General features: G+C 56.9%; 1 long non-coding RNA gene across 2 annotated transcripts; it reads right to left on the bottom strand.

Annotated features, from left to right (window-relative positions):
* Positions 1 to 414: 414 nt before the first annotated feature.
* Positions 415 to 3,861, bottom strand: LOC121036539 (uncharacterized). 2 transcript variants are annotated; one of them, XR_005793374.1, is made up of 3 exons: positions 3,155 to 3,861; positions 2,262 to 2,516; positions 415 to 1,141 (listed from the first exon to the last, which is right to left on the bottom strand). It is a non-coding gene; the product is annotated as an uncharacterized LOC121036539 (long non-coding RNA). The 2 variants fall into 2 exon arrangements; XR_005793375.1 differs by lacking the exon at positions 3,155 to 3,861 and adding an exon at positions 2,603 to 2,699.
* Between the last annotated feature and the right edge of the window lie 3,100 nt (positions 3,862 to 6,961).

The following is a 6,961-nucleotide window of genomic DNA, read 5'->3' as shown; positions in this document are numbered from 1 at the left end:
TATGGGAATTCAAGAACTCACAACACGGACTCCCAAATTTAGTCCTGAGCCTTCTGGGCCAAGCAGAGAGGGGAACCAGGCCAGGAAGGAAACACTCTTCCTGCAAGAAACAGGGACTTGCTCGGGGCCTGGCTGTCAAAGAGCCTTCCCGTGGGGCCCACACCAGAGACCCTGAGGAACGTCATGGGCTCTGTCCTCCTGGGATTCCTCCTCGCACCTGTCTCAAAGGGGGCATCCAGGACCCCTCAGGGACCGCCGTCCCAGGGCACAGGCGTCCTCTGTCTTACACAAGGTGTCTGACCCTCTGAGGGCCCATACACGGGCCACCCGGGAACACACGCAAAGCGCCCGCCCAGCAGGCCCGAGGCTCACCCCCCACACCCCGGGTGGAAACTGGGCTTCTTCTCTTTGGGGAGCGGCAATCATCCCCTGCTGTCCAGCCTCTCTGTCTAGTGGGGATGATGGGGGCCAGCTCCTCCGTGGGAGGATTAATCACCACCTCTCTCCAGCTCCCCCCTCCTGCTTAATCAGAGTCATAAAACATCTTAATGTCAGGCCACATCCATTCCGCAATCGTGGGTTAAGTCCCTTCGTAAAGAGAGCCTCTGCCAAGCCTTCTGACGAGGACGCCCTGTCCCTCAGCTGGGGCTTGAGCATCAATCCTGAGCAAAGCTGTGGAAAGACCCTGCCTCCCCTCTTGGCCATCTGGGCCCAGCTGGCGCCCAGGGACGTGGGACCCATGTGAGTCTGGGTGAGTCACCCGGGAAAGACATCCTGCCGCGGCCACTGGCCTGGGGGACCGTGTGCCTTCCCTCCTGAGCTCGTGGTGCCAGCATGCTCTTCGCCCCTCGTCCCCAGCAGGCATGGAGCTCAGAGAACCGGCCACACGCCCAGGGCAGGGAATCTGTACCTGGGCAGGCGGCCGGGTCAGGTTATCAAGAATAGGAGACCAAGGAGACAAGTTCCCCAGGGCTCCACCCGGGAGGTGGCCAGGCCTTGTTTTCAGAGCCATGCATATTTCGCCAAAGTATGTTTGGAAGAGGAACATGCTGCTTACCGTTTCTAAGCTGCGCAAGTGAGGGTGCCGGGAAGTGAGAGCCAGGGACGGACAGGGCTGGGTTTTCTGGAAAGGACAGTGTGGCTGTGAAATGAGAAACCAAGTTGTTGTTCAAGCCCAGGGTCAGAAGACCGGCGCAGAAACTCTCCCTCCGCGATTTGGGGGTCGCTCTGAGGGTGCTGAGCGTGTCCGCGGAATGAGCTGGAACAACACATCACCTCTCCGGGTGCTAAGGGGCAAAGGCGCTGGCTCACGGCCGGGTGGTCCTGCGCTCTCGGGACCATCGTGCCGGCCCCGGTGCCGCAGTGCCTGGCTGGTGGCAGCCGTTGCGGGCGCCTGGTCCGCCAGACGGGGATGGTTTCCGAGCAAAGAGCAGGTGGAGAACGGAGAGCGGTTTTCGGTGGGCAACACACGGGACTGAGATAAGCCGCTGACCAAAGTTCTGTCCCCGAAGCCCAAGCCTGCAATGGCTCAGGATGCCAGGTGACATCAGGCCCTCATCACCTGTGTCCCCACGGACCGGGCGCCCGAGGGCCAGGCCCCGCTCTGTGTCTACACACAGAGTTGACAACCCTGCACTCATCTCTGAGGCAGGGGTGAGGTCTCCGTCTAAGAACACGGTTCACAGAGCTGGTGAGGCCGGAGCAGGATTTGAACCCATGTCTCTGGAAGAGCGGGTCTGGGCCCCTTTCCTTCTCTGACTTGCCCGTGAACAACAGTCTGTCTATTTGCCTCCTGCTTCTGTCTCTGCCCTCTCCTTTCCCAGCCTGCTCCCGCCTTTCCTTCCTCGCCTCCTCTTCCGGCCCCAGCGTATCTGCCCAGTGTCTCACCCAGTCCTGCACAGATGAAGCGTGAGGCAGGCGCTGTGCACTTGGACGCACGCGAACATTCTCCCTGACCCGGGAGCACTTGCAACGTGCTTGCTAAGTAACGAGAAGGAGGGTAGCGCTCTGTGTTTGCCTCTGAAAAATCAGGTGAGCTGGGGGCGTCTGAGAGGCTCTGTCTGTTGAACATCAAACTCTTGATTTCGGCTCGGGTCGTGATTCCAGGGTCGTGAGATCCAGCCCCGCGTCGGGCTCCATGAGGGGCGTGGAGCCTTGCCTGAGATTCTCTCTCTCTCTCTCCCTCTGGCCCTCTCCCTGGCTCACGCACGCACGCTCTATCTAAAACGAAAAGTTTTAAATATGGTGAACCGAACACTTACCCGTCTCTCTTTGGTTGGCTTCCGCTTCTGGGTAACGTTCAATCAATTACTTCAGGCAAACCCCGCTCACCGGTGATACAGGGAGAGCAGCTTCTGGGAGGAGAGGGGCCTCCCGGGTGTCTGAAGGCAGGGAGCGGGTGGGGTGGTCAGGAGGAGGGGGCCAGGTGTTCTGGAGTCGAATTCCAACTCTGCCGCTGGTGGCTCCGATACATTCCTTGGGGAAGGTATCCATCCTTCGAGACTCGGTCTTTCCATCTGTTAAGTTGGTGGGGGGGGGATTGTTAATACCCACCTCACAGCGTGCGTGTGAGGGCTCCCCTAATAACACATGTCAGACTCACAGCACAGAGCTGGTGGCCGGCGACGCCGTGGCTCCCTTCAAGCAGGCCAGCGAGGCTTACGGACCCCTTCCCAGAATCGTATGCTGAAATGCGTAAAACAAAATTCGGAAGGATGACAAAAAAAAAAAAAAAAAAAAGCCCCACAAATATCAAAATGGGCGTAGAATTGTAAGTGTGGAAAAGCAACGTGTGTGCTCTTTTCTCGTGCATTCGTAGTAAGATCCAGTGGCAGGTCTAATAATGATTGCAATTTCAGGGCAGAGATGATCAGGAACCATTCCTTCCAGATTCCACAAGAGTAATCACGTGGTGTGAAACACCTGTGATCCCGCTGGTGCTAAAATCCCCAGTCCTGCTAATGCTGCTCTGAGTTCTTGCTTCCACTCAAGAATCAAAGGAAATGCTACAATTCAGTTGAAAGCCGGCGAAAACAAAACCACAGCTTTCCCCCCCCCCCCCCCAACTTCACCCGTGCACCGTGAGGACTCACTTCTCTGGGCTCCGGGTGAACAGCCACCCAGAGGCAGCAGGGTGGGGACGGAGAGAACTCACGCCTCATCTGAGCTGGGAACATCGTGGGCAGTGAGGATATCACAGAGGATTTCTGCATTTTGCTTTCTTTCCCTCACAGTTCTCCTAAAGAAAACAAAACAAAACAAGACCAAAAGACAAGTGCCAGGGGACAGCATTTCAGAGGGGATCATTTTCTCCAAGCAATCTATTTATCCACCTGAATATTAAGTTCACAGATACTCTCGTCTCACAAAGAAGAGCCGTGGGTGGAACATTCTTCTAAATGTCAAATCCGAAATGAATCTGTAGGGCACAGCCTCGAGAAAGCTCTGGGCTCTCCAGCAGCCGATTCTGAACACAAAGAGATGTACAAGCCCTTTCTTGTCAGAATTTAGGTAACATTTCCAAGTTTCAGAGTCAGAGTTCTGAGGTTGTTGGTGTGTGGGGTTTTTAGAGGCTCTTTTTTTTTTCTTTCTTTCAATATTCCTCCTCCGTCTCCGCTGGTCCCTGTCTCCGACCTCTCAGCAGGTGCCCCTGTAACTCGTCCCCTGTGGGAGGCTGGTCTCCAAACACCCAGCAGTGAACCCAGTTGGTTCACTCAGCATCTCTGGCCCCCTTCTCTTGCCTTCTGGGAACTGCCCTCCTCAACATGGGAATGACCTTCAACCCCTCAGTATAGCGGTGGGCATGAGACCCCAGCCGGCCCAGGCCCAGCCCCCTTCCACAGACAAATATAGACACTAAGAAACAGGGGACTTCTCTCCTGCTGAAATCAATCACAAGCACCAAGAATCCTATAATCTGGGGGTGCCAACAGCCATTGCGTCCCTTTTGGAGATGCTGTGAGAGCTAAGGTATCTTCCCTTGTAGAGGAAGCAGTAAAGCTGAAAGACAGCAAGAAACAAAATCCTGGTATCTGCACCCTTGATCCAGCTGTTCCTGAAGCCTCCGTCTTAGTCTCATAAAGGACCTAAGCTGAGTCCCCTCTGAGGCTTAAGCACTTTGAGATGAGTTTCTGCCACTTGCATGTGAAAGAATCCTATTGTTTGTAATAATTCTGATGGCAAATGCCGTCTTAAGTAGAATTGCTCTGTCCAGAGTCAGAGTCCAGCAGAACAGACAAGGTGAGGCGGCTCGCAGTTCAGGCGGCCACACCCGGGCTCACACCTGACAAGTTCGAGGACGGTCACAGGCTTCCCCGTTGCTGAGATTGCAGGACGTCTTCCCTCTGGGCCCCCCACTGTCCATTACAGTTGCCCCCTCCCTGGGGGGTCCTGGCGGGCCTTGTTTTCCTCTGCGTCCGAACATCTTCAGGGGCCACGGCAGGGACGGCAAGTTGAGGGCTCGGCCTTGGCCGCTGACCCATCCCGCCCACGGCGGGCTCCTCCTGGGAGCAGCGCCTGGGCCTGGGGGCTCCCAGCTCCTGTGTGCGCAGGGGGGCACCCCCTCCCCAGGGTCAGCCTCTGGGGAAGGGGGAGGCCTCAGGGGCAGGACCCGGGCCATTCTGTCCCCAGCAATGCCTCTCCCCGCCTTTCGGACGGACGGCTCCTCCGGGGCCTCGGAAACCCGGACCCGAGGCCACGCCCGCCCTGAGCGACCAAAGGGGCGAATATGACCGCGCATGCCCAGGAGTCCTCCGCTGGGCGCCTCCAAGGAGCCTGGAGGGAAAAGGGAAGAAGGTCCGGACTGGCGCCCCGGTCCTCCGACCCCCGGAAATGCTACCCAGGCCGGAAGGCGAGGAGCCGAATACAGCGGAGCCGTGGAGCCCTGGCGCCCGTGTGGGTCCGAAAGGGTGAGACGGAAGGGCCGCTCGTCTCCCGTCTGTTAAGACTTATAAAGACGAGGCCGGAGACAGATCTCCCCACAGAGCTGATGCCGGGCTCTATGGGCTGACTTTCCGAGGGAGACAAAGCTCACGGGGACGAGTAGTTGTGCATCTGAGACGGGCAAGAGTGTCCCGGCTGCCAGACGCGGCCCAGACTGCTCCCGCCTCACCCCTGCCGGGGACGCCCGGGAGATCCCCGGGTGTGGTTCTCAAAGCCAAAGCCCACGGAACCCTCCTGACGTGATGGGGGGTGGGGGGGAGTACTGACCCCCGAAGGCTCTGCCGCCGGCTGACATAAACCCCCCAGAACTCTTGTCTTTGCACCAAAGGCCAACCCCCGGGCAGCTGTGTGAATCACTGCCCTGGGTTAGGCTTTGAAGGGTCCTCCGTCCGTTGCCAGGGTGACAAGTCCTGGGCTGCCTCGCCCGGGACTCTCGGGCAGCACCCCCCCCCCCCGAAGGACGGGCCGCTCCTACCTCCTCCCGGAGCCACGAGGCCGCTCCGAGGCTCCGTCATGGACCCCAGACTCGCGGGTGAGGAGGAATGGCCGCGGGCCACCCACAGGCCCGGTGTGGAGGGTGCACCGACAGACCCGGGGGGGTAGGACAGGACCCGGCGGGAGCTAGGGGGCCGTGATGGACCCCAGACACAATCACCGTGGCAACCTGCTCTCCAGCCTTGGCCTCCCCACCTTCCAGAGGGGTGTCCTGTTCTCCAGCATGTGGTCACGGGCGGGTCTTGCTGCCACATGCAGAGCGAGGTGACAGACATACCCTATTGGTGCTTGGTGCCCGTGCTGGCTCGATTAGTGTCCCCCCGGAACCTCAGAACGTGAGCTTATGTGGAAATAGGGTCTTTGCAGATGTAGTTAGTTGAGATGAGGTCACAGGGGCCAGAGCAGACCCCCCGATCCGACGTGACCGGTGTCCTTGCAGGCACAGGAAGGAGACCCAGACCCGCAGCGGGGAAGGCAGGCGAGCCCCCGGCAGGGACTGCAGGACCGCCCAGCTTAGCAGCAGCCCAGAAGCGGGACAGAGGCACCAAACGGATCTCCCTTGGGGCCCCCAGAAAGGACCAGCCCGGGTGGACCCTCACCCCACCCCTGCGGCCTGGAGAACAGGGGGAGGATCCAGTCCTGCAGTTCGAAGCCCCTTGGTCTGCTGTGTTCTGTTACCGTAGCCACATTCCCCTTTGAGTGAAGAAGAAGGCTCTTGATTGTTACTGGCCCATGGGGCAGCGTCAGCCCCGGGCCCCTGGTGCCCTCAGAAGGTGCCTTAAAACGTGTCACCATCAGAGATCAGGCTGAAGGGTCAGGGCTGCCCTCCCCCCGTTAGTCCTCTCAACTTTGGAGAAAGGGGACAGGGAGGGACTGGGGAGGGGAGGGTATGGAGAGAGTATGGGGGAGGGCATGGGGAGGGAAGAGAACGGGTTACTATGGAGGACTTTAGCACCGATGCACAGCTACATTCTGAAATTTTACTTTTTCTGATGGCAAAACCTAAAAGGTATGACAGTTTGAATTCCAGTTAAAACTTAACTCTGCAAAAGATAAATTAAGAAAGAGTCCCATTTACAGTTGAATCCAAAAAAGAATGAAATACCTCAGAATACACTCAACCAAGGAGGTGAAAAACCTGTACTCTGAAAACAATAAAATATTGCGGAAAGAAATTGAAGATGATACCAGCAAATGGAAAGATACTCCACGCTCATGGATTGGGAGAAAAAATATGAAAACGTCCATATTACCCAAAGCAATCTACAGATTTAGGGCAACCCCTATCAAAATACCAACAGCATTTTTCACAGAACTAGAAGAAGGAATCCTAAAAATGTGTATGGAACCACCAAAAAAAATCCAACTAGCCAAAGCGATCCTGAAGAAGAAAAACAAAACTGGAGGTATCACAATCCCAGATTTCAAGATAAACTAGAAAGTGTAGTAATCAAAATAACATGGTACTGGTACAAAAATAGACACAAAGATCGATGGAACAGAACAGGGAGCCCAGAAAGAAACA

This window comes from Herpailurus yagouaroundi, unplaced genomic scaffold (genome assembly GCF_014898765.1).
Source record: "Herpailurus yagouaroundi ecotype Mexico unplaced genomic scaffold, PumYag 162, whole genome shotgun sequence".
In the NCBI taxonomy this organism is placed as follows: domain Eukaryota; kingdom Metazoa; phylum Chordata; class Mammalia; order Carnivora; family Felidae; genus Herpailurus; species Herpailurus yagouaroundi.
This window is presented reverse-complemented; position numbering and strand designations above follow the sequence as displayed.